This window comes from Macaca nemestrina, chromosome 13 (genome assembly GCF_043159975.1).
Source record: "Macaca nemestrina isolate mMacNem1 chromosome 13, mMacNem.hap1, whole genome shotgun sequence".
NCBI classification, from domain to species: domain Eukaryota; kingdom Metazoa; phylum Chordata; class Mammalia; order Primates; family Cercopithecidae; genus Macaca; species Macaca nemestrina.
In genome coordinates, this window is record NC_092137.1 from 481,983 (window position 1) to 509,879 (window position 27,897).

The 27,897-nt window shown below is 41.8% G+C and overlaps 1 long non-coding RNA gene across 2 annotated transcripts in view; it reads left to right on the forward strand.

Annotated features, from left to right (window-relative positions):
* Positions 1–353: 353 nt before the first annotated feature.
* LOC139357750 (uncharacterized) overlaps positions 354–27,897 on the forward strand; it is a 62,396-nt gene continuing 34,852 nt past the window's right edge. The window contains exons 1-2 of one of the 2 annotated variants that reach the window (XR_011611349.1): positions 354–401; positions 20,436–20,529. This is a non-coding gene — a long non-coding RNA (uncharacterized lncRNA). Of the gene's footprint in view, positions 402–760; positions 904–20,435; positions 20,530–27,897 lie in introns of those variants that run through there. The other variant, XR_011611348.1, reaches the window with a different exon arrangement.

The window sequence follows — 27,897 nt, forward strand, 5'->3', positions numbered from 1 at the left end:
GGGGCGGGTCTTTCCCCGCGCTGTTCTCGTGAGAGGCGGGTCTTTCCCGCGCTGTTCTCGTGAGGGGCGGGTCTTTCCCCGCGCTGTTCTCGTGAGGGGCGGGTCTTTCCCGCGCTGTTCTCGTGAGGGGCGGGTCTTTCCCCGCGCTGTTCTCGTGAGGGGCGGGTCTTTTCCATGGTGTTCTCGTGAGGGGCGGTCTTTTCCGCGCTGTTCTCATGAGGGGCGGGTCTTTCCCGCGCTGTTCTGGTGATAGTGAATGGGTCTCACGATATCTGATGGTTTTAAAAACGCGAATTGCCGTGCACAAGCTCTCTGTTTGCCTGATGGCATCCGTGTGTAATGGGATGTGCTCTTCCTGGCCTTGTGCTATGATTGTGAGGCCTCCCCAGCCACGTGGAACTGTAAGCCCAATTAAACCTCTTTCTTTTGTCCAGTCTTGGGTATGTCTATCAGTAGCATGAAAACAGACTAATACAGTTTCTACTTGCATTTATTTAACACTTCACTAATTTTCTCACTTGGTATTTATGAAGCAGATGTCTTTAAATTGAGGAGGGGAGAAAGAAGAGGAATGTTTTTTTAAAAACCATAAAACAGGTTACCCAGTGCCTTCAAGACTGAACTTTATCATAGTTTCCACAGCAAGTAGCTGGAGAAAGTGCAACCAAGGCTGCAAAGTGGACGGCCGTGCAGTGCCCAGGGTGCAGGAAGGAAGAGGGGTGGCCTCATGGCTCCTCAGCCCAAGAGTCTCGAGCCAGTGGCCGTTGGGGCTGTGGGTTGAAAACAGGCCAGCAGCTTGTAGCACGTCCCTGGCGATACTCTTAACGTTCTCCCGAGGACGCGGCCCTCGCGATTCTCTCCCGAGTTCTCCTGAGGATACACGGCTTTCGGCCATGGCAGCAGGTCAGTACCCATAGGCTAGGATGTTAGCAAGCACCTGGGGGGCTGTGGGGTCCGAAAGGCCGTGTGGTGAGACTGGAATGCACCTACTGTGTTTCTTATAGACTCCTCTGTTTAGCTGAATGTTTGAAACATGATAGATAATAAGTATTTTTAATGGTTAAATCAATTCATTTACTTCATTTGACCAAGAGTGGAAATTTTAAACAGGACATTGGGGAAATTTTTCAGTCAGAAAGGCTTTTAATTCTCTTTAAATCAAAACGGTTTACATAGGTGATATTGAAGGCCCTGTCTTAATACAAAAAGCTATTGAAACAGTGTTACAAAGGTTATTGCAGAAAGATTGCTCAGAAGAGCCTAATTAATAAAAGTAGCAGTTAATATTCCAAGAGGAATGTTCTCTTTGATTAGGACAACCAGCAAGCACTCACCAAAAGACAGGGTAGGCCCAGAATGTTTATATTTGTTATAGGAGACCAGACAGTGTTTCCTGTGTGAATACTGAATAGTGCTTGCAACTTAGGGCATATGCTTTGCATAACATGTAATAGAGTTCAGATGGGACTTTTGTCTCATGCTGAATAGATGGCTATGGGGCGGAAATGGGTGCACGAGGGTCACCGCCTACCTTGATCTGAGAGCATCCACGGAAACTCGAATGTAGGTGGCCTGAGGGAGGCCTGGATGGTCCTGAGCCGCCCGGCATGGCCAGTGTGGGAAACGAGTGAAAAGAAATTTAGTTTAAATCCCAGAATAGTGGTAAATGGACGAGTTTGGTTGAGCTGAGTCAAGGAGGAGTGTTATAGAAGGCGGTGCTCGAGCAGCACGAGAGACGCAGACTCGTTTCCTGAGCGCAGCGGAGCCAGGTCCTGACCCAGCGGCTCTGCACAGCTCGCCTCATTCAAGGCAGGTTTTGGTCCCGGCTGTTCCACTAATTAGCATATGACCCCGGCAGCATGACCTCCTTGACCTCTGTCCTGCAAATGTGAAACGGGTGGATCCTGTAGGACCCCTGCAGGCTCTGTGCAAATTCAGTTAGAATGACTCACCATTCCCCCAAGTAAATGGTATTTTTCACTTTTCGGCAACACCACTTTCTCTTGTACAGTCAGAGCTGTCAGCCCACACAAAAGAGGAGAGTCTGAGGCTTTAGTTTGATGAACACGTTTATTATGATGGGATGAGCATCAGAGCCCGCAGCTCTTGGCCCTGCTAGTGGCAGAGGCTTTGTACCGTGTGACAGTGACCTGAATATGGAAGCAGAAGGGAGCTTCTAAGGAACGGATGCTGAGAGTCTCTTGTCCTGGCCTGGACACTGGGGTTCAGGTAAGAGGGTGGAAGGACGTTGGCCAGATCAGTGCTGTGATCCCTACGGCTGCTTCAAGGTCTGGCAGGAGCTAGGCTTCGCCTGGAGGCTCCTCACAGCCCCTTGCACCAGCTTTCAGCAGGGGGATTGCAGGAGAAACACTTGGTGAGTCAGAGACAGGATGTGGTGTCAGGGTGACACACACACTTTCTCAGTTTCAGGAGAACTTTTCTGTCATTTTGGCAAAAAGTTTTTCTATGTTTGTAAAGAGACTGGTTCGTTCTTGTTATACCCGAGGATCCAGTTTCCTGTTGCCCTGCAGCTAATCAGCTTCACCAGACATGGACCTTCAAGCTTAGGGATACATGAATCTGAAATCCAAGCCATGGTTGTAACAGCGATAATATGAGGAAAGAGTAAGAAACCAGATTTTTACATTGCTTTCAGAATAGAGCAACAAGCAGATGCTTGTACAATCTGGTGTCAGCCAAAAAAGAGCCTGTTTCAATAAGCAGAAATAATAAAGTCCTGATTTCTCCCTTTTTGAAAAAGAACTAACCAGTTACAGTGTAATATCAAGACACGTTTATACACTTGCTCTGAATAAACGCGAGTGTGAATGTGAATGAAGGTGGGGAGCTTTGCTGCTGAGCCCACGTGGCTGAATGGCCAGGGAGCCCAGCAAGGATGTGCCCTCACGTGTCCACGTTTTAGGAACGCAGGAGACAGTCCTCGCCGCCCGCGTTCTGCTGCTGGTAGAAGACATCTGCTGGGCATGTGTGTGTGGGCGCGTGTGTGTGAGGGCATGTGTGTGTGGGCATGTGTGTGCAGGCGTGTGTGTGCGGGCATGTGTGCGCAGACGTATGGGCGTGTGTGTGCAGGTGCGTGTGTGGGGTGCGTGTGTGTGCGGGTGTGGGCTTGTGTGCAGGTGCGTGTGTGGGATGCGTGTGTGTGCGGGTGCATATGTGTGCGGGTGTGTGGGCGTGTGTGTGCGGGCGTGTGTGTGCAGGGTCGTGTGGCGTGTGTGCAGGTGCGTGTGTGTGCAGGCATGTGTGTGTAGGCATGTGTGTGTGGGCGTGTGTGTGCAGCAATGTGTGTGGGTGTGTGTGGGCACGTGTGTGCGGGCGTGTGTGTGTGTGGGGGCATGTGTGGGTGCATACGGGCGTGTGTGTGTGTATGTGGGCGCGTGTGTGCGGGCGTGTGTGAGGGCATGTGTGTGGGTGCGTGTGTGTGCGGACAGAAAAGCACCAACATGTAAATAGCTGGCGCTCACTTATGAACCACCAGGGCTGGAGTGTTTCATCTCCCCTGGTGGCTTAGTAAGTGACAGAACAGCACCAAGATGTGAACAGCCGGCGCTCTGCTTGCAGAGAGGCGGGAGGGGCCAGCCCTCCCCGCGCCACAGCTGTCCCCGAGCCTGCCACAGGGTTGCTTGATTTGAGCCAGCACATCCGGGCCCCACACCCCCTTCCCCTTGGACATCAGGTGCAATCCACGCAGCATGTGCTTGTTATGAAGCAGGAATTAGAACGCAGGTTCCACTTTGGACTGGACTTGACACTTCCAACATCCTGAAGAAGTTGTTCTTTAAGTGTGCTGTGCAGTGGGACTGAGGTTTTAATTAAAGGCAGTTGGGGTCGCCGCCTCCTTCATGTTTAAATTTCTCAGCTACACGGTGGAGGAGGAGAGCTCAGGGAAGGAAAACTTCTGGGTTTTTTTTTGAGACAAGGTCTCACTCTGTCGCCTAGGCTAGAGAGCAGTGGTGTGGTCACAGCTCACGGCTAAGTTTTTAAGAGGTAAATTTCCGGTGGAAACTCCTGATCCACGCTGGTTACCGCAGGACCTAGAGCCTGGGATGCTCTTCCTGGATTTAGGATTCAGGGAGCAATGCCTGGTCCGGAGGAAAAGCGCCAGGCAGTGCCGTGGTGACTCCAGGGAGGGGCTGGCCCGCGGAGAGCTGTGCTGAGAAACTGTCTGCCACACCGCTTTGTACCTTTCATTCCATCCATGGATATATTTTAAAAGTTTGATTGTTATATCTTTTATAAAAGAAAGAAAAAAGAATTAGCAAGCCCTTAGGTAGTAGGAATCCCAACTCTTTTTTGTAAACGTGGGCCACTCTTTCTCTTCCCCCATTTGTCATCAAGTAAAACGAAACAAAAGCTTCTACGTCTTTGCTCCAACTTGGTTTGCTTGGTGGGCCTGGGGCACTGTATCTGTATTCCTGGGTGGGCAGATGCCTCCTGACTTCACAGAGTGATGCCAGTTGCCATGGGCTGCTCCCCACACCCTCTCTTCATCTCTGAGCACTTTTCACAGTGAGATTTCATGCTGGAGTTCATGCTTTCACCCCAGTCAAACCTAGCCTGCTGGTCCTGGGTGCAGTGTGACATCTGAATTGCACCTGCCTGGTTGTAGGTTCCAACTAATGGATGCTCATCTTGACCACATCCTTCTCAGAAGTGGCTCTGGAGAGGCTACTGTGGAAATTGTCATCAGGTGATGTGAGATGAGTCAAAATGGGCAATCAAAACTGTTGCTGGCTTAGACCCATATCCATCTCTTAAGCCTGTCAATTCAGAAGTCTGCACATTGGCTGAGAAAGGCAGAGGAAAGGCCACAGCAAGAGAGAAAAAGACCGGGGAGAGAAAACCTCCAGACATTCAGGTCTCCCTGAGGGCCAGTGTGAGGTAGCCCATGTGGAGGTGCTCTGTCCTGCAGCACAGAGTCAACTTCTGCTCCATCTGCAGCAACGGGGACCATGTCTGCAGCTGGAGCGATGGACCAGGCTAAATGGGACAGATTTCCGCTTAGCTCCGAGCCCTCAATAGACAAGGATCCCATCTCACTTCTCATTTTTCTGGTGACCAGCACAGCCCAAGACACACAGATGTATCTCCCATGGGTGCTGGATAATGAACTCCAGTTACGCAGCTTTGAAAGCCCAGGGTCCTGCTCACCCGTGGGTGCTGGATAATAACCGCTAGTGACATGGCCCCAAAAACCCGGGGTCCTACTCACCCGTGGGTGCTGGGTAATAAACCCCAGTGACATGGCACCAAAATCCCAGGGTCCTGCTCACCCGTGGGTGCTGGGTAATAAACCCCAGTGACATGGCCCTGAAAGCCCAGGGTTCTGTTGGAGTCACAGAGTCCCTGCAACTTGGAAATCACCCAGCGCTGACGTTTTAGACAGGATTTGAGACAATCCACTCAGCGCTGATGTTTTAGGCAGGAGTCGAGACAATCCATGAGGTGCTATGGCCTACGTAATAATATCTTTGGTAGAATATTTCCTATATTTATAGACAATAGGATAGCCATGCTATAAAAGAAATTTAAAAGTATATTGAGCATCTAAAATAATATTAATGTTTAGACATTAAAACACACTTACTTTGGATCTCAAAAGATAAGGTAAAAAGTTGTATAAAAGTCTTATCCAAGTGATGCGTGCCAATACTTACACCACTGCTTTCAGGGAAGTGTGCTCTGCCCCCAGTGCGGATGCCTGAGCATCCCGTGTGTGGCTGGAGTAGGACTTGGTTTGTGGGTGATCACGGAGATGGAGACTGAGAAGCAGATCCTAGTTTTGCTACTGACAAAAAGTATGGGCAATTCACTGTTCTTGACAGTTCTTGAATCCCAGAGGTGAAAAATGGAAATGTGTGTACAGGTTCCACCCACTCCACCTATGGCAAATCATGAGAAGAGGTCAACTGTGATGTATAAGGTCGTTTTTTACCATACTCATCTCTGATGTCTGGCCAGGCATAAAGAGAGGCTTTTGTGTCCCCAGATAGAAGGAAGCCATGGATGGCAGAGGGTGTGCTCAGGGGAACAGGAGGATGTGGGTGGGGCAGGTGGGGAGGAGCAGGAGGGATGTGGCTTTGGAGTCAGAATCCTGGAGTTGTATTCAGACTATGTGACCTTAGCAAGTTTTACATTCCAGCTTCCTCATCTGCAAAACAGGAACCAGCGTCCCTATCACGCAGGGTAATTGTGTTCATGAAGTTAGCTCATAAATGAAAAATGTTTAACCTGGTGTCTGACCTAAAGGAACAATTGGTAGTAATTTATTCTCTTTTCCAATGCAACTGGTAGTGTGGTGGTTCTCTTTCAGGCTAGTAGCCATGCCATAAAAGAAATTTAAAAGTATTTACTTCGGATCTAAAAAGATTAGTGTAAAACCTGTCTCTGTCATCACGCCCACCTTCACCTGCTGCACCTCCAGGAAGCAGCCAGGTGGCAAGAGAGGCGAGAGGAGCCATGTGACAAAGAGGGTGCGTGGGAAAGTGGGCCCAGCTTGAGGACTGGCCATTATAAATACCGCTGTAAGACACGGGGCAGGCTCACCAGGGCTGCCCTGCTGCAGAGAGCTCTTGGTCGAGAGCATGCAGAAGGAAGGGCGTTGTGCATGTGATACTTGATTTTGAGATCACATGAAGCAAACAGATAGGGAAAACATGTTGCTACTTTGGCAAACTGGTGAGAAGGATGAGAATCTGAAGATGGAGTGGCAAACCTACTTAAAGGGACGACCAGCTATGGGAAGACTGTCTTCCTGCTGTGGGGCCCTGCGGACCATGCTGTCACACTCATGTTCCCTCACCTTTTCTACGCCACACCCGGGCAGTGTCAACTCGCCACCCACACCTGGCCTGGCACCACTCCTGTCACCGGACTCCCAGGAACACTCCGCTCAGCAGTCGGCTCTTTGGGATCTCCAGGTGCCCTGTGCCTCTGGTGTTTCAAGGCCGACACTTGAGGGCCTTTTTGTTTGTTTTTCCCCTTATAGCCCTAGGTTTCTTCAGAAGTCAAGTACCATGAATTTCAACTAGAATTCTTAGATTCTCTTCAACAAACTCTCCTTGGTGCTTTGCAGAAAGAACCTGTGAGTCAGCTTCCCAGATGAGCCTCTCAGTGACAATGATGGCGTCTCACGGCTCCTCCAGTTAGGAAGGGCACTAAGCTGTTCTGGGCTGAGGGGTCGGCTCCTCCCAGGCAGCCTTCTGAACCCTGAGGCAGGCTGGACACAATAGGCATTGAGAACGGAAACCTTTAGTGCTACAAGGAAAGCTTAGAGACTTCTATTCCTTTTTGGAGTCTTCTTTTGTTGTTGTTGTTGTTGTTTTCGAGCAGGGTGTGGCAGGCAGATGGAGGCTCCGACGTGATCTCCTTCTCTGGTGCAGTGCTCATACCAATGCAGTGTGCATGCTCCCTCCCCCCTCCCCTCCCCTCCCCCCTCCCCCTCCCCTCCCCCCTCCCCTCCCCTCCCCCTCCCCTCCCCCTCCCCTCCCCCTCCCCTCCCCCTCCCCTCCCCCCTCCCCCTCCCCCTCCCCTCCCCCTCCCCTCCCCTCCCCCTCCCCTCCCCCCTCCCCCTCCCCTCCCCCTCCCCCCTCCCCTCCCCTCCCCCCTCCCGTGCCCTCCCCTCCCCCCTCCCGTGCCCTCCCCTCCGCCTTCCCCTCTCCCCTCCCCTCTCCTCCCCCCTCCCCCTCCCTCCCTCTCCCCTCCCCTTCCCTTTCCTTCTTTTCTTTCTTTCCTCTCTTTCCTTCCTTCCTTTCTTGCTTGTCTTGTCCTTCCTTCCTTCCTTCCTTTTTCTTTCATTTCTTTCTCTTTCTTTTTCTTTCTTTCACTTTTTAAAAATATATTTATTTATTTGTGTGTGTGTGTGTGTGTGTGTGTGTGTGTGTGTGTGCGCGCTCAGATTCTGTTTTTTTATTTCAATAGGTTTTTGGGAACAGGTGGTGTTTGGTTACACGAATAAGTTCTTTAGTGGTGATTTCTGAGATTTGGGTGCACCCATCACCCAAGCAGTGTACCCCATACCCAATGTGTAGTGTTTTATCCCTCACCCCCTCCCATCCTTTCCCTCATTTCCCCTAAGTCCATTGTATCATTCTTATCCCTTTGTATCCTCATAGCTTAGTTCCCACTTATGAGCGAAAACAAATGATACTTGGTTTTCCTTTCCTGAGTTACTTCACTTAGAATAATGGTCTCCAATTCCATCCAGGTTGTTGCAAATGCCATTATTTCATTCTTTTTTGTGACTGAATAGTATTCCATAATATATACACATATATACAACATTTTCTTTATCCACTCATTGATTGAGGGCATTTGGGCTGGTTCCATATTTTTGCAATTGTAAATTGTGCTGTCATAAACATGCATGTGCAAGTATCTTTTTCATATAATAACTTCTTTTCCTCTGGGTAGATACCCAGGAGTGGGATTTCTGGATCAAATCGTAGTTCTTTAAGGAATTTTCGTTCTTTAAGGAATTTTCACACTATTTTCCATGGTGGTTGTACTAGTTTACATTCCCACCAACAGTATAAAAGTGTTCCCTTTTTACCACATCCATGCCAACACCTATTATTTTTTGATTTTTTGATTATGGCCATTCTTGCAGAAGTAAGGTGGTATCACACTGTGGTTTTGATTTGCATTTCCCTCATCATTAGTGACATTGAGCATTTTTTTCATGTTTGTTGGCTATTTGAACATCTTCTTTTGAGAATTATCTATTCATTTCCTTATCCCACTTTTTGATAAGACTTTTTTTTCTTGCTGATTTATTTGAGTTTGTTGTAGATTCTAGATATTAGTCCTTTGTCAGATGCATAGTTTGCAAAGATTTTCTCCCACCTGTGGATTGGCTGTTTACTCTGCTTATTATTTCTTTTGCTGTGCAGAAGCTTTTTAGTTTCATTAAGTCCCATCTATTTGTCTCTGTTTTCGTTGCTTTTGCTTTTGAGTGCTTGGTCATTAAGTCTTTGCCTAAGTCAGAGTCTAGAAGGGTTTTCCCAATGTTGTCTTCTAGAAATCTTACAGTTTCAGGTCTTAGATTTAAGTCTTTGATCCATATTTAGTTGATTTTTGTATAAGGTGAGAGATGAGGATCCAGTTTCATTCTCCTACATGTGACCCAATTGTTGGGTGTTTTAGAATCTATGAGGGCAAATATGAAAATGAATCTCTGCTCACTGAACTTAGCTTAAGTTCTAAAGTTCCATAGTTATGCCCAACAGCTATCATGAGAAGAAGATGGATGAAGAGATAGTTCTTCATAGAGCCAAATTGGCTGGCATAGATTACTCATAGTCCTCTGTCAACTTCTCCACCCCTGTCTTGCAACACACAGCTCAGTGTTTCCAGATGTACCCAGTTTCATAGTTTCTTATTTTCCACACCCTTGGGATGCCTCCTGCTGAACCTGGAACTCTCTCTTGCTATGTCAGGTCCAAGAGAAACATTTTATGGCTCAAAAGTGGAGTGATGGTTGGGATTGGTGGCATGTGTTAAGTATCCTTGCCATGTCTATCATGATACTGTTTTAGAAGATGAGAGTCATGAAGGTCCCATGAACACACTGTTGAGCTGGTAATTTTTGAACTCCCATGACTCAGAATCAAACCATATCTGTTTGTTTTTGTTTAATTTTCCAAGTTTTATATAGAGTTCCCATAAATAAAACATTGTGCTGTGAGAATGCAAGGGCATGAAAACAAATATAGTTTAGCCAACAGCAATACCTCATTCTGGTCTTTGGAGCTGTTTCTCAGGCACCCTGAATTTTATAGTAAAAAATTATTCTGGGGCTCCAAATATGTTAGTAACATGGAAATTTATATATATATATATAGTGTATATATATGTATATGATATATATAAAATAAAATGTTAAATATGTTTTTGTGCAAAATCTTGTTTTATGCCATAATCAGCAAGAACATGGGACTCTCACCAGTATGGATAGCGTGTGACTGCAGTTGAGTGCCCTCTGCACTGGCTGTGGCAAAGTTCTCAGTTTATGTCCTGATTTATCTGTGGGATGGAAGTAAGCTTGAGAGCTAGTTTTTCTCATCAGTGACATATATTGATGACAATGTGCCTATGACCTATATCCACAAACTTACTATGTTTAGACGTATTTGTGGGTTGATGACCAGCAACACTTTTAAAAGGGTCTCATTCTTTCCCTTGGATATTTTCAGGATGACCTTATATTAATATACAAATATTCCCATGTATTTTGATTTTCAGGGCCATTAATTCTTCTCAGCAACACCATAGTCCCTACCTAAGTACTGATTCAATAGTAGACATGAGTGAGAGTTTTGCTTGCCTACGTAAGGTGCTATAATTGATAGAATATTGAAGATAAGTTTTTGAAAGAACGGGAAAGGTAAACGATGAGTAAATATAGTAAAAGAAAAATAGGGCTCCTAATTATCAGAATGAAAGCTTAGGTAGGTGAAGTGGGATGATCTGAGAAAACATGTCATCTCTCACAGATGGGAAGAAGTCTTAGACATCAAACAATCTCAAATCATCCACTAAGTGAAATTTAGGAAAAATTTATTTTTTTAATCAAAAAGTGGGCTTGACAGATTTTTTGATAGATCCATAATATGGGAAAGTATCAGGCAAAAAAAAATTTTGGACTAAATTAGAGGTGGGATAATCAGAGGAAAGTATAATTAAATTAATTCATTAAACAGTAGTCAGTGAGATAGTGTATCAGTTAATTTTGGTTAAGTAACAAATGACTTCAAAACTTAATAGTTAAAATAATAGTCATTTTATTCAGCTCACAATTACGTAGGTTAGATGGGTGGTTCTTTGGCCACTCTCTGGAGGGCTCTTTCATTCAGTGGATAGTTGGCAGGTCTGTTGGTGGCCAGCGGGTAGCTGATGCATGATGTAGGTTGACCTCACTTAAGAGTCTGGTGTTTGGCAGGGTGTTGGCCAGGGGTTAGCTAATTATTAGCTGAGGTTTTTATTTATTCACCATCTGTTTTTTCACTTATCGGGATAGCTTAGCTTCATTCACATGCCAGTCTTAAGATTCCATTTTGGAAACCCAATCATATCAATAATTATGTTAATTGTAAATGGGCCAAATATTACAATTAAATTGCAGAGATTGTCAGACTGAATAAAAATGTAAGACTTAATTACCTGCTGCCTGCAAGAGACTTTAAATATAAAGAAACATAAGTTGAAAGTAAAATGATGAAAAAAATATACCAGGCAATCAAAATAAGAAAGTTAAATTAGCTATGTTAGTACCAGACAATGTAAACTTAAATGCAGGAATTATTACAAGAAATAAAAAGGAGTATTTAATAGTTATAAAAATTTCAAGTTTGTAGGAAGACCAAATAATCATTAGTAATGTAGGTAGCTAAATATAGTGCCTCAAAATAAATGAAAGAAGCATGATAGAATGAATGGGAGAAAAAGCCAAATACAAAATTATAGTGAAGATTTTTAACATCATTTCTCAGAAATTGATATAACTGCCCCCAATCTGGAAAACACCCAAATTCTTGGAAATTAAATCAACACATTTTTTAATAACTCATGGGAAAGGGGTGAAAGCACTAGAAACATTTTTACAAATATTTGAACTCTATGAAAATAAACATAGCAATATCAGTGTTTATAAGAAAATCTAGAGATTTTAATGCTGATATTAGAAAATAATAAATGTATTTTTACATCTAAGGAACTAGAAAAAGAAAAAAATTAAACCCAAATAAATAGAATAAGGTAAATAATAAAGAGCTGAAGTAAGTAAAATAGAGAAATGTAAACATTAAAGACAATTATAAATGCTATAAGTGGCCGGGCGCGGTGGCTCACGCCTGTAATCCCAGCACTTTGGGAGGCCGAGACGGGCGGATCACGAGGTCAGAAGATCAAGACCATCCTGGCTAACATGGTGAAACCCCGTCTCTACTACAAAATACAAAACACTAGCGGGGCGAGGTGGCGGGCGCCTGTAGTCCCAGCTACTCAGGAGGCTGAGGCAGGAGAATGGCGTAAACTCAGGAGGCGGAGCTTGCAGGGAGCCGAGATCGCGCCACTGCACTCCAGCCTGGGCGACAGAGCGAGACTCCGTCTCAAATAAATAAAAAAATAAAAAATAAATAAATGCTATACGTTGGTTCTTTGAACAGAAAAAAATACAAGCCTCTAGAAATACCAATCAAGAAAAATGGGAAAACACAAACTTACTATCATCAGAAATAAAAAAGCAGATCTCACTGCAATTTCTACAACATTTAGAAATATTATGAGGGAATATTATGAACAAAGTTATTTGATAATAACTTTGATAACTGGGAGAAATTTGATAACTGGGAGAAAATGGAGAAATTGTTTGACATACAGTTTAATAAAAATGACACAGAAATAAGTTAAAAATTTGAATAACCATATATCTAGTAAAAAATTTGAACCTTTGTATTAAAGGATATTGAAGTTTATAAAAACAACCTCGCCACAAAGATGCTTTGAGTCTAGATGGCACTATCTAGAATAACGCTGGAAGGGATAACAGAAACTTTAATAAACTCTGATGGAAAGTAGAGGACAGTGCAGGACATGTTGCAGTGTATTCTGTGAGCCCACACAGCCCTGATACCAAACATGACAAAGGCATTATTCTCCAGGAACATAATCTCAAAAGCTTTGTAACAAAATACTGACAGATAAAAGGATAAAAAATATACCAGATAAAAAATACACCACATTATCAAGTGGGATATATCCCAGGAATACAAGGTTGATTTAACATTTGAAAATCTATCAATAAAAATCAGTATGTTAACAGAATAAAGAAGAAAAAAGACATGATCATTTTAATATACATGGAAAACATTTGATTACATTAAACATGCATTCATGTTAAATAAAACTTTCAGCAAGTGTAAACAGAGAATAAAAAGAAACATCCTTAATCTGTGAATGGGAATCTATGAAAAACCTACAGCTCATTTAATGATGAAATGCTGAAGGCTTTCCTCCTACAGGCGGAAACGAGACAAAGATATTCTTTCTGATTATGTCAAGTCAACATTGAACCAGAGCTTTTAGTCAGTGCAATCACACAAGGAAAAGAAATAAAAAGGTATATAGATTGGAAGAAAGAAACAAAACTATCTTTGCTCACATACGTCACAATTGTTTATGCAGAAAATTCTCAGGAATATACAAAATAACTATGAGAGTTAGTGAATTTAGCAAGGCCATAAGATACAAAAAAATATAAAAATTGATTGTACTTCCATATGATAGCATCAATCATGTGGAAAATGAGATTAAATGTTATTTATAATAGAGTGAAAAAACAAAGTATTTAATAGGAGCATATTTTATAAAAATGAGCAAAACATATACAGTGAAATTAAAGGAGACTTAAGCAAATGGAGATAACACTATTTTCATTAATTTAGACACTCAATTTTGTTAAGAATTCAGATATCCACAAATAGATTTTTAGATTCAATGCAATCCCAATCAAAATCTCAACAGTATGATTTGAAAAAAATTACAAGTTAAATCTAAAATGTACATGGAAAGCAAAGGACTAAGAATAACCCAAATACTTCTGATAAGGAAGAACAAAGCAGCAGGACACATTCTACCTAATTTCAAGACTTACTATAGAGCTCTAGCAATGAAGACAGTGTGATATTAGTACACACATAGACCATTCCATCAATGAAACAAGGAGAAGGATGGAATAGACACCCACATGGGAGGTAAATTGAATTCTGGCAGAAGTTCTAGAGAAGTTAAATGGAGAAAGGAATATTTTCTTTTATATGATGCTGGGATAATTGAAAAAAAAAAGTGGAGATAAAACAACCCGTATCCTTACTTCTCACTACACATGTAAACTATGGTTCATAGATCAATACAAAATATAAGCTATCACTATAAAGCTTCTAAAAACATAGGAGAATGTTCTGGCAACCGTGGAGTAGGCAAAAGTTCTTACAGTGAACAAAATAAGGCATTTACCTAAGGAGCAAATTGGAACATTAAGCTGTATTGAAGTTAAAAACTATTCTGTTTAAAACAGATCATTAAGACAACACGAAAGCAAAACAGGCTTAGAGAAAATATTCATAATACACATATCAGGCAAAACATTTCTGTAAAGAACATATAAAGAGCTCCAACAAATAAAAATAAATACAAATGATTCAATGACTTATACATATATTCCACTAAATATATTCATGTTCAATAAAAACATCAAAATATCAAAAATATTAGATATGAGGATAATGTAATTAATGTCAGATGATACCACTTTGCACAGTGTATACCATTTGCTAAGATTAAAAATTCAACCACACTGATTGTTGAGGTGATTGCGAAGCGCCTTGAACTCTTAACAGGTGCTCAGGAAGGGCCATAGACCAAGCACTTTGGAAACTGGAAGTTTCTCATTAAGGTAAAAATACACCTGCTCTATGACTCTTACACTGCACTGGTATTTACCCAAGAAGTATAAAAATAACCATCCACAAAAATACTTGTATAAGAATGTTTGTAGTAGCTTTACTCATAATTGCCAAAGCCTTAACCAATCCAAGTACCCATCAACAGGAAAACAGATTTTAAAGAGATGATACAATCATACAGCAAAATGCTACTGAGCAATTAAAAGGAATTGGACACAACAATACAATCTGAAAAACATGCTGAGTAAAAAACCCAGGCGTAAGTGTAAGTATTGCATGATTCCCTTGATAGGAAGTTTAAGAACAGACACTGTCTTAACAGGAACCAGAACCCTGGTGCCTGCAGGAGTTGCTGGCTGTTTCCTGATGCAGTTGGAGCAGAATGGGATGTTCTGGGACAACAGAGATGTTTACCCATCTTGACTCGTGTGGTCTTCTGAAGAATGGCCTTCAAAGTTATCCAGATCCTAATCCCTGGAACCTGAGAATGTTGCATGGATGAGGGAATTTGCAAATGTGATTGCGTTAAGGAGCTTGAAATTTGTAGATCATGCTGGATTACCCCAGTGAGCCCTAAATGTAATCACGTGTGTCTTTATCAAAGGGGAGCAGAGGGAGATTTGCAGACAGATGAGGAAGAAGATGAGAAAACAACGGACACAAGAAAGAAAAGGTGATGCAATTCAGGGACCCAAGCCAATAAATGAGGGTGACCTCCAGATGCTGGAGAAGGGAAGGAAGCAGATGGGCTCTAGAGCCTCCCCAGGAAGCAGGACCCTGCCATCACCTTGATTTTGTCCCAGTGAAACCATTTGTTATTTAGTTGCCAGAACTGTGTGGGCATAAATGTGTGTTGGTTTAAGCTATCAAATTTGCAGCAATTTGTTAAAGCTGCCATGGGAGACTAATACAACTGGCGTGGTAGTTCCATGAATGCACACATTCACCAAACCTTAACATGTAATCTTTGGATACTGGCATGATAGGTCCATGAATGCATATGTTCACCCACACACTAACTTGTACCCTTCAAATACTGGTATGATAGTTCTATGAATGCATTCTTTCAACACACACTAACGTGTACCCTTTAGATACGGGCATGGTAGTGCCTTGAATACATGTGTTCACCAAACCCCAACATGTACCCTTCAGATACTGGTATGATAGTTCCATGAATCCATGTGTTCGCCAAATCCCAACATGTACTCTTCAGATATAGACATGGTAGTTCCATGAATGCATGTTTTCACCAAAGACCAACGTGTACCCTTCAGATACTGGCATGATAGTTCCATGAATGCATATGTTCACCAAACTAAAATATGTACCTGATATGGTTTGGCTGTGTCCCCACTCAAATCTCATCTTGAATTGTAAATCCCATAATCCTCACGTGTTGTGGGAGGGTCCTGGTGGGAGGTAATTGAATCATAGGGGTGGATTTTTCCTGTGCTGCTTTCATGATAGTGAGTAAATCTCACCAGATCTGATGGTTTTATAAAGGGCAGTTCCCCTGAACGTGCTTTCTTGCCTGCTGCCATGTAAGACATTTTTTGCTCTTCCTTCACCTTCTGCAATGATTGTGAGGTGTAGCCAGCCATGCTGAACTGTAAGTCAATTAAACCTTTTTCCTTTATAAGTTACCCAGTCTCAGGTATGTCTTCACAGCAGTATGAAAATGGACTAATACAGCAAATTTATAGTGGGAGTGGGGTGCTGCTGTAAAGATACCCAAAAATGTGGAAGTGACTTTGGAACTGGGTAACAGGCAGAGGTTGGAACAGTTTGGAAGGCTCAGAAGAAGATAGGAAAATGTGGGTAAGTTTGGAACTTCCCCGAGAGTTGGAGAGCTCAGAAGACATGAAGATGTGGAAAAGTTTGGAATGTCCTAGAGACTTATTAAATGGCTTTGACAAAAATGCTGATAGTCATATGGACAATAAAGTCCAGGCTGAGGTGGTCTCAGATGGAGGTGAACAATTGTTGAGAACTGGAGTAAAGGTCACTCTTGCTATGCTTTAGTGAAGAGACTGGCAGCATTTTGCCCCTGCCTTAGAGATCTGTGGAAATCTGAACTTGAGAGAGATGATTTAGGGTATCTGGTGGAAGAAATTTCTAAGCAGCAAAGAGTTCAAGAGGAAGCACAGTATAAAAATTTGAAAAATTTGCAGCCTGATGATGCAGTAGAAAAGAAAACCACATTATCTGGGGAGAAATTCAAGCTGGCAGCAAAAATCTGCATAAGTAATGAGGAGCCAAATGTTAATCATCAAGACAATGGGGAAAACATCTCTTGGCATGTCAGACACCTTCACAGCAGCTCCTTTCATGACAGGCCTGGAGGCCTAGGGGGAGAAATGGTTTCCCTGGCTGGGCCCAGGGCCCCCATTTTGTGTACAGCCTTGGGACTTGGTGCCCTGCATTCCAGCTCCTCCAGCCATGGCAAAAAGGGGCCAATGTATAGCTTGAGCCATGGTTTCAGAGGGTGAAATCCCCAAGCCATGGGAGATTCCACGTGATCCCAGCCCTTCAGATGTGCAGAAGACAAGAATTGAGGTTTGGGAACCTTGGCCTAGATTTCAGAGGATGTATGAAAATGCCTGGATGTCCAAGCAGAGGTGTGCTGCAGGGGCAGAGCCCTCATGGAGAACCTCTGCTAAGTCAGTGCAGAAGAGAAATGTGGGATTTGAACCCCCACACAGAGCCCCTACTGGGGCACTGTCTAGTGAAGCTGGGGTCTAAGCAGACCCCAGAATGGCAGATCCACTAACTGCTTGCACCATGCACCTGGAAAAGCTGCAGACACTCAGCACTAGCCTGTGAAAGCAGTCAGGATGGTGGGCTGTACCCTGCAAAGCCACAGGGGCAGAGCTGCCCAAGGCTGTGGGAACCAACCTCTTTCATTAGCATGACCTGGATGTGAGACAAGGAGTCAAGAGAGATCATTTTGGAACTTTAAGATATAATGACTGCCCTATTAGATCTCAGACTTGCATGGGGTTTGTGACCTCTTTGTTTTGGCCAATTTCTCCCATTTTGGATGGGTGTATTTACCCAATTCCTCTACTCCTATTGTATCTAGAAAGTAACTAACTTGCTTTTGATTTTATAGGCTCATAGGTGGAAGGGACTTCCCTTGTCTTCCCTTGTCTCCAAGGGACTTCCCTTGGACTGTGGACTTTTAAGTTAATGCTGAAATGAGTTAAGACTTTGAGCGACTGTTGAGAAGGCATGATTGGTTTTGAAGTGTGAGGACATGAGATTTGGGAGGGGCCAGGGGCAGAATGATATGGTTTGGCTGTGTCCCCACCCAAATCTCATCTTGAATTGTAGTTTCCGTACCCAATGAGAGGTAATCGAATCATGGAAGTGGATTTTCCCATGCTGTTCTCTTGATAGTAAATAAGCCTCATGACATCTGATGGTTTTATAAAGGGCAGTTCCCCTGCACATGCTCTCTTGCTTGCTACCATGTAAGATGTGCCTTTGCTCCTCCTTCACTTCTGCCATGATTGTGAGGTATCCCCAGCCATGTGGAATGGTGAGTCCATTAAACCTCTTTCCTTTATATGTTACCCAGTCTCAGGTATTTCTTCATAGCAGCATGAAAATGAACTAATACAGTACCCTCCAGATACTAGCAACATAGTTCCATGAATGCATGTGTTGTTACCAAACTCAAATACGTACCCTTCAGATACGGGCATGGTAGTTCCATGAATGCATTTGTTCACCAAAGACCAACATGTACCCTTCAGATACAGGCATTTGACTACATGAGCAGTTTACTTCAATGAAAAAGAAAAACCCTGAAAAACAACAATAAATAAAAACAAAAAATAAGTAAAAATATCTAAAAAATAAGTAAAACCACAAAAAATAAGTAACAGCATCTAATCTGTACTTAGATACAGAAATCACACAAAACACACACACACAATAGGAGTCCACAATGTTTGATGCACTCTTTTGAAGGGAATTAAGACATGTTTCTTTTGTGTTTGGTTCTTATGCTTTAAAGTGAAATACACCTTCAGCTAGACCTGTCAAATCTTGCTTTCTTCCAATCATCACATCTTTATTTAATACTCATTCTCATTTTCTGACTCCCCCGCACTGCTGGGTTCCATCCCAGTTTGCATTAACTGGTCAGCTCCCCACCATAGGAGTAGGGGGAACAGTGCTCTGCACCTCCCTCTCCCCTGTACTCCCTCCCCTCCACCCACTTTCCAAACTCCCACAATGACATCCAAATCCACAGCTTCTCTCTTCAGCTGATGCTCTGCAAAGAAGCAGCAGAACCACTGCATCCAAGATGAGTGAAGGTGAAGTTAGAAGGAATGAGATTCTTTGAGAGGAGACCCAGGCAGTGGAGGGGCAGAGGTGAGATCTGAGCACAGCATGGAGGAATTTAAAGGGGAAAGAAGATGCATCCAGGATAGAAGATTCCTAAAGAATGTTTACGAAACAAGATGCTACTCAGTTTTTATTATATGAGAAAGCATGAATAGTGTCCCCTCGCCTACCCCAAATCTAGAAGTGAAGAGGCTCCAGAGTGCAGACTGAAACCACCCCCCAGAGGAGGACAGGCTCAGCACCAAGAGAGAGTGCAGTGGGGCAAACACCAGCAGTGATGCAGTCTGGTTTGTAGGGGGAAAAACAGAGGACAAACTTGAAAATCTAAGGTGCTGCTACTGTAAGTCACACAGATACAATCACTGCAGGCAGACATAAGCTGGGGCCAGTGCCTCAGGCCAGCATGGGAACAGAATACGAAGGAGGTCACAACACAGGCGATACACTGGGGCCAGGGGCCATGACATCTGGGTCAGGGTCTGGATGGGTGGTGATCCAGGGGACTGTCCACAGCCTTGGCCCTCTCCTGTCTTAGACGTGTCTGTTCCCTGACCCAGGTGTGACCCTCCCCTGACCCCTGTGTGCCCCTCCCCTGACCCAGGTGTGACCCTCCCCTGACCCTGGTGTGACCCTCCCTTGACCTAGGTGTGACTCTCTCTTGCCCCAGGTGTGCTATCCCTTTCACTCAAGTGTGCCCCTCTCTCCTTGGAGTCAGCTCAGAGGCTTCCCTGCTTGTGGTGGCCCCTTCCTCCTCCATTCACAATTTGCAGTTAAGTGTCCTCTGCATTCCCATAGTTAATGAAGAAGAAAGAGCTTTAAAATAGCTTCTGAACAGTGAAAACCAGAAAAGAGTATAAAAGGTTAAAAATAACCTTGAGCATCTTTAAAAATGTAATTCTATGGATACACAATCTGTAGCTCTCAGCTGGCTCTGCAGAAAAGCCAGTGCTTTGCACTCCACGGCTGTGGTGCCTCCGTTTACTGTGACTGAAGAAAGGGCAGGTGCATTGACTGACAACCCTCCGTGCCAGGCAGCGCAAGGGTCGCTGGACTGATCCTCATTTACAATATTGATTCTGTAGAATGTTCCTCCTGACAGTGATTCTAAAACCCTTTGTGTGCATATGGATTTTATATAAAATTTCATTTTCTCTGAAATCGACCGAGCATCCAAATCTTGTTCCTGTTGGCAGCATCTCCCTGCAGGTGCCTGCCTGGACTTGGGTGGTTGCCAGTGTACTCTGGGTGGGCTGGTGTGGAGGCTTCAGGAAGCTGCATCCTGAGCACAGGGACCAGCCAGCCAAGTCCCTTTCCTGAGATGCCAGCCCGCGCTTGAGCTGTTCTCCACCCCTACACTCTCTCCTCTCCCACCTACACCCACTCTTTTTTTTGTTTGTTTGTTTTTGAGATGGAGTCTTTCTCTGTCATCCAGGCTGGAGTGCAGTGTGCAATCTCTGCTCACTACGACCTCTGCTTCCTGGGTTCAAGCGATTCTCCCGCCTCAGCCTCCCCAGTAGCTGGGATTACAGGTGTGTGCCACAGGCCAAGCCTCCTACTCCCTTTAGAGAAGTTAAACTTGTATTTTTTCTTTTTTAGCAAGAGAGAGACGCTGCAGGGTGCATCACAGATGATCCTGGGACAGATGGATCTCGGCATCACGGATGGCAGCATTCACTCCACTGGCCCCAGAGTAAGAAAGCTGTGTTTGGAGAGGGGTTAATGACAGCCTCCCAGCCCTCAGGAAGTTGGTCACCTTAAAGAAGGAGGCAGGGAGGGTGTGTTTTCCAAATCTAGTCCTGGAGATGCTTAAAGAGAAAGAACATTGACAGAACTCAGTGTCCAATGAGCAACTGAAGGAAGTCTATGCTCCACCTCCGAAGGGCTGAATGTGTCCAGGGCCCACTGCAGGGTGGACGTGGTGCCTTGGATTGCAGTGTGTCTGTATTTCCTGATCAGTTGGTTGTGTAATACTTCTCAGTTAAGCTAGGAAGAGAGCACCAACAGTCACTGGGCATATTAGGAAAATTCATAGCTGGAAAGATAGAGAACGGAGTAAACAATAAAGAAGAAATACAAAAATTTGAAGACTTTTTAAGCAGAAGAAAACTAAAATACACAATCATTAATATCCTAAGGAGGATTAGAGATGGTATCATAATCATCAAATGAGAAATGTTATTAGAAACATTCAGAGGATAAAGAAGCACTCTTAGAAATTAAAAACCTGTGATCACAACTTAAAATTTGAGTTGAAAAATATTGTTGAAGATATCTTTTGGAAGCCAGAGCTAAAAGGCAAAGACAGAAAATATGAAAAGAAAAATACAAAACTTAGACGAGTAGTCTTGGAGCTTCATTATGTTAATAAGGAATCCAGAAGGAGAAGGTAGAGGAAATACAGGGAGTTAAGTCATTAAAATAATTCAATAAAAAATTTCCAGAACTAAAAGACATTATTTTCCTGATTTAAATAAAAAACAAGGGCCCAACCTAAGACACAACACTGGGAAACTTCAGTTTAGTGTGAAAAGTTGTGGAGGCTGCAGATAAACGCGTGGGCCCAGCAATGAGCCATCTGCAGGGCAGCCATGAGGCCAGCCCAGCATGGCCGTGAAAGGGTTTCCACTTGCAAATTCTACAGCCAGCCCAACTCTCAATCAGCCTACATACATTCTCAGATATTATCAGGCACTTTCAGACAACATTCGCCTCTGTGCCCTTTTTGAGGATGCCGCTGGAGCAGGCGTCTCACCAAAGTGGAGGGGAGACCAGGAAGGAAGGAAGCAGGCATTTGGGAAAGGGGAAAGGGCTTTCCCAGGATGGTGGGTCAGGGAGGTCTCAGAATGATGTCTGTGCATCCAGTGGAGGATAGCTTGTCTAGACGCTTCCCTCTTCAGGAAGAAATGGGAGAAATTGCATGTGTCTGAAATCTTTGAGAGAAGATTTAGCATTGTATTAGTTGAGAATAACCAAATTAAAAACAATTATTAACTCTTGAAACAACAAAATCTTTGCTAAATAACAGGCTCATGGTTTATTCCACATTGTATCTGTCAACTGAATTTGTACAACCACAAAAGTGTAAATGTTGAATATTGATCTAACCCCAGTTACCATGCCACCATTGGAGGATGATGGGGGCTGGGGGCAGGAGCAGGCTGAGTCCTGAGCTGCCTGGGTAGGAGCTCAAGAGAAAAGGGTCATTGCAAGCATGTGATGTAGAAAGAGGGAGCTATTGTCTAAAGTGTTGGTAAAGGAGGAAGAAGGGTTGCCTCTGTGCAAGGATAGCTTTGGTAAAAAGTAAAGATTAAAACTAAAAACACATGAAGACAAATGAAAGATAAACCCTCCTGACAAAGTTGTTTGTGTGTACGTGAGTGTGATTTTATTATAGACTTTGCCTTCTTGTGCTCAGGGATGCTAGACAGCACTTCAGCATCAGGCCTAGGGGAGGCACGCTAGACAGAAATCAGCAACAAAAAGTGCAAAAATATAAAAATATGTCAGGAAATATGCTGCAAAAGTATGCTTGTTTACAGAAGGCAACAGAAGCAAGAGGCAGGCGTGTGAACGTGCCTGTGGGAGACTCAGAGTTTTCACCACTCTGCACTTGGCCATGAGTGACCCAGGAAGTGCTTCAAATGTTGATGTTGGGGTTACCACCAAATTCTAGTGAACAGGTGAACTCTCAAATACCTTCTATCCTAGGGCCATTTAGTGGGGTCATTTAGTGCCATTTACTGATTTCATTTTTCTGTCTGATTCATTTCTTCAGCTTATTTCATACTTGTATAATTTTATGATTTTATTCTATTCTGTTAAAATTTATTTCTCTAGTATATGTCTAAGTAATGCAGAATATATAATATGTTTACATGCAGCATATTGAGAGGAAACAGGCATCACTAGACTAAGCCTCAACGTGTGGACAGCGTTGGTAGAAGCATACTTAGGGAGCTTATCTTCATGAGACACAAATTGGTTTCCTATCCCCGTTACTCCTTTCCCATCCTCTCCTTTAAAGTACTGAGGTTAGTCCCAGGTGGCTCTGTACAACTTCCCACAGAATGGTTATTTTATGCAAGAACAGAATCCTTGTCTGTTTTTCCTTCAAAGTAGTCATTTTAACCTGTGGCATTTATTAGAAAACAAGATTGTCTTAAAAGGAAAATTTTAAAAACATTCAATTTCTATTTATTTATGTTTATGTTTTTATCAAGTTGAAATTCACAACGTATGATCCACCATATTAAAGTGGAATTCAGTGATAGTGCATTCACCATGTTGTGCAGTTTCTAGCAAATTGTATTTTTAAAACGTTTTTATTACCCCAGAGAAACACTTTGTACCTAAGTAATCATGTAATGCAATGAGATGTAATGGGACAGAAACATTCAGAGAATAAAGATGAACTTTTAGAAATTAAAATCATATGATAGTTTGCTGAGAATGATGGTTTCCAGCTGCATGCATATCCCTACAAAGAACATGAACTCATCCTTTTTTATGGCTGCATAGTATTCCAAGGTGTATATGTGCCACATTTTCTTAATCCAGTCTGTCACTGATGGACATTTGGGTTGGTTCCAATAAAAAAAAAATTAAAATCATACATGACAAAAAGTTACAACTCAGTGAAAGAGTTGGAAAACATTGTTGAAATCTTTTGGAAGCTAGAGCTAAAAGACAGAGATGAAAAATAGGGAAGAAAAACATACACAAATTAGACAACTAGTCCTGGCACTCCACTATGTTAATAAACCAGAATTCTGCAATGAGAGGACAGGAAAGAGAGGGAATCTCTGCTCCCTGGTAATCTCTAATCTGCTTTCTGTCTCTATGGATTTGTCTGTTCAAGATAAACCGTATAGAAGAAGTAATTCACTATGTGACCTTTTGTACCTGGCTTCTGTTACTGGGCATAATGTTTTTAAGATTCATCCATGTTATAGAAAATAATATTTATGACTAAGTAATATTTAATTGCATGTGTACCACAATTTGTTCATCCCTTTATCTGTTGATGGACAACTGGGCTATTTCCATGTTTTGGGTATTGTAAATAATTCTGCTATAAACATTTGTGTGCAAGTTTCTGTGTGGACACATGTTTTTATTTCTCTTGGATATATACCTAGGAGAGTAACTGCTGGGTTATACAATAATTTCGTGTTTAAATTTTTGAGAAGTTGCTGGGGTGTTTTCCACAGCGATTGCATCATATGACATTCTCATCTGCAGCATTCTTGCTCCTGTTACACCACATCCTGTCAACACGTTTTATTCTTCATTTTCTTGATGAAAGCCATTCCAGTAGGTGTGAAGTGGTGTATCATTGTGGTTTTTGATTTGCAGTTCTTTAATGACCAGTGACAGTGAACATCTTTTTGTGTGCTTTTTGACCATTTGTATATTTTATTTGAAGAAATGTCCTTTGCTCATTAAAAAAATTATTTTTGCGTTTTTTATTGTTAAATTGTAAGAGTTCTTTAAAATTGCTCTAAATATGAAAACTTCATGAGATACATAATTTTGCAAGTGTTTTCACCTATTCTATAGATTGCCTTTTCATATTCTTGATAATGTTCTTTGGTGTTCAAAAGTTTTTATGAAGTCGAACGTATCTATTTTTTTCTTTTCTTGCCTGTTCTTTTCATGCCAAATCTAAGACTTCATTGCCAAATCCAACATCAGAAGGTTTACCTGTGCTTTCTTCTAAGTGTTTTGTGGTTTTGACTCATGGTTAGGCCATTGATTAATCTTGAATTAACTTTTTGTGTATGTTAGGTAGGGATTGAAGAGACTTCTTTCCCTATTCAGTCTTGGTACCCTTGTGAAAAATCATTTGACCATAGATGTTTGGGTTTATTTCTGGACTGTAATTCTATTCCATTGGTCCACATCTGTGCCTAAGCCAGGATAACACTGTTTTGATTACTTTCCACAGTGACTGCATCATATGACATTCTTATCTGCAGTGTTCCTCTATCTTGTTCTTGACCTTATGGTGAAAGTTTTGAAATTGGGAATTGTGAGTCTTCCTACTTTGTTTTTCATTTTCAAGGTCGTTTTAGGTATTTGGGACTCCTTGCACTTCCAGATGAATTTGAGAATCACCTTTTGCATTTCTTCAAAAAAGACCATTGGAATTTTGATAGGAATTGCATTGAATCTGTAGATCACTTTGGGGAATATTCTCATACTAACAATATTAAGTGCAGTTCATAAACATGGGATATCTTCCCATTTATTTAGATCTTCTTTAATTTCAGCAGTGTTTGGTAGTTTCAGTGCACAAGTCTTTCACTTCTTTGGTTAAATTTATTTCTAGGTATTTTACTCTTTTGGATACTATCATAAGTGGAATTGCTTTCTTATTTTTCTTTTCAAATTATTTATAGCTGGTGTATAGAAGCATAGCTGTTTCTTGGATGTTGATCTTGATGTTGATTTTGATGTTGAACACAGAAACATCACTGGATTTGTTTAGAAGCCCTAGTAGATTTTTGCTTGTTTGTTTTGTGGGCATGTGTGTGGTGTGTGTATATTCTATGGGATTTTCTGTATACATACTCCTGTCATCTGTGAATATAGTTTTATTTCTTCCTTTCCAATTTGAATGTGATGCTCTTATTTCTTTTCTAACCTATTACTCTTAAGATATCCAGGAAAATATTGAATAGAAGTGTGAAATGTTCATTCTTATCTCGTTCTGGACTTTAGGGTGAAAACTTTCACAATAAAGTATGAGGTTAGTTGTGGAGTTTTCAATTGTCCTTTATCATGTTAAAGAAGTTACCCTCTATTCCTAGTTTGTTGAGTGTTTTTATCATAAAATGCCATTGAACTTTGTCAAATGCTATTTCTGCATCTATTGAGTTGCTTGTGTGTGTGTTTCCTTTATTCTATCAATGTGATTACATTGATTGAATTTTTTGTATTGAGCTACCCTTGCATTCTGGGGATAAATCTCCTGTTATCTAATCCCTTTATGGTATACAATCCTTTTGATGTGTTGATGGATTCAGTGTGCTAAGTGATGGTGCTAATCTTTAAAAATGTTGACGTCTTTGTTATGTCAGCTAGATTGAATTGTATTTAAAGACCCAAGGCTAGTTACTTGGATAGCCATTGGTCACACATTTGCTAGTTGGGCATTTCACAGAAATGGATATTAATCAAATTAAAGAAAACAGGCATTGGTAAATGGATTTCTGTTTCTAGGCATTTTCAATTCCATAATAGATTATTTACTATACCTGGTCAGCAAGTCTGTAATGCTGGAATGAATACATACTAGGTTTATAGGTTTTAAAAAATGAGAATAGTAAACCATTTATCATTTTTATCTAACTTCTTTTACAGACCATATAGACATATGAAATCTGACTTAATATGAACTGCTTTTTCTTTTTTCTAATAGTAATTTCGAATCACACTTAGCTTTTTTCTCATTAAATATTTCCTAATTATTATTTTATTATGCTTTTGTTTTATATGTATGAAGAACATAACATTCATTGACTTTTGATTTTTCTCTGTAACATTATCTTCAGCTATTGAATTAGTTTTCCTTTTGATGTTAGTTTCCATTTATCATTTGGGTTACCAAAGTAACGATTTCTTACAGTTATGTCTTTGTTAATAATATTTAGAGCTTTATAAAAAATAGTATATTTCTTAAAGCAGTTATATTTTCCCAAGATGTTCTTTAAAAAACTGTGGTGCATGCATATATATTTATATCTATTTTCTTCAAGTTGGTATATTCTTCTTTCCTCATATGCTTCTGAAGATATTACAGGGTAAAACTCTTATTTTATACTTTTGAAAGTGATCTCCTCCAATAATAGATGAAAATTGAATACAGTTTTTGATTTCCTTTCATTTTAGGTAATTATCTGTTAGAATTTGATTTATCATACTATACAGTTTTGCTATGAGGACAATTAAAATAATTAAAATGAAATGTGTGTGTATGTAAAGTCTTTTTCCCTCCTTATCACACTGTATCACTGTGAGTTTTTCCAGTGTCTGACACTTGGCTCCAATGTCAGTTTCTTAATTTCAGGGCTGGGTCTTCACCTCTGTCTCCACTTCTAAGTTAGTGCAGGGCTTGGCATGGGGAAATTTCCTTCTTTTCTCTTCCTCATTTTCTGTTTCTTTTCTTCTTATTTTTTCTTTGTTTTTCTTCACCTCTCCCATTCTTTTGCCACCTTTCCTTCCTACATGTTTATTGAAAAATCATGTACCCTTAAGTAGTGATTTTACATCTTATTCCCATCCAGATAATATATTTTAATATATGCCTTTGATTGTATCCTAAAATGCTGTGATATTTAGTTTGCTTGAGTGAATTGAATAATGAATTTTATAAATTCTGCAGTACCCTGGAGGTAGTTCCAGCTACTGTTTGAAATACTTTCCTTTTCATAGTATCCCTATACTTCTCATACAGTATCTTGCAAAATAAAAAATAACATAACTAAGAATATAATAAATGTACCTTGATAATCCTGATTGGTTATCAGAAGAAAATTTGGTAACTGCTTTGCATCCTTTACACTCTGGTTACATCCTCATTCTCAGGCTGAAGCTACTTGTTTTGACAACTGTAATCTAATTAGTTGGGGATTAGAAAACAGTAACATCTCCTTAACACCCAAGAGGGCACCTAGGATGAAATAGACCCTTTCAAACATGATTCCTTGCGGGTGACTGTATGGCTTTTCCATATGTGAGTCAAACACAGCAACAGCATATTTTATCTAGGACATTTCCTTTAGTCACAAAGACCTGTTCGTCTGATGCAAATTTGAGTCATGTGTCTTTGACCTTCAAGAGCCCTTCAATGCCTAGGAGACATCCCTCATTTCTTAAGTTGTTCTTAGAACAAGGAATTCACAAGAGTAACGAATCCAAACCTCAGATGTCAGAGGTCAGACCGAGAGCCAGAGCTGGCTGTATGTTACGCTTGGCCAGACTCTTCCCTCCTTTCCATCCTTCATATTCTCCGAGGATGCAGGCTTAATATCCTCATTATTTTGTCAGCTGCAAT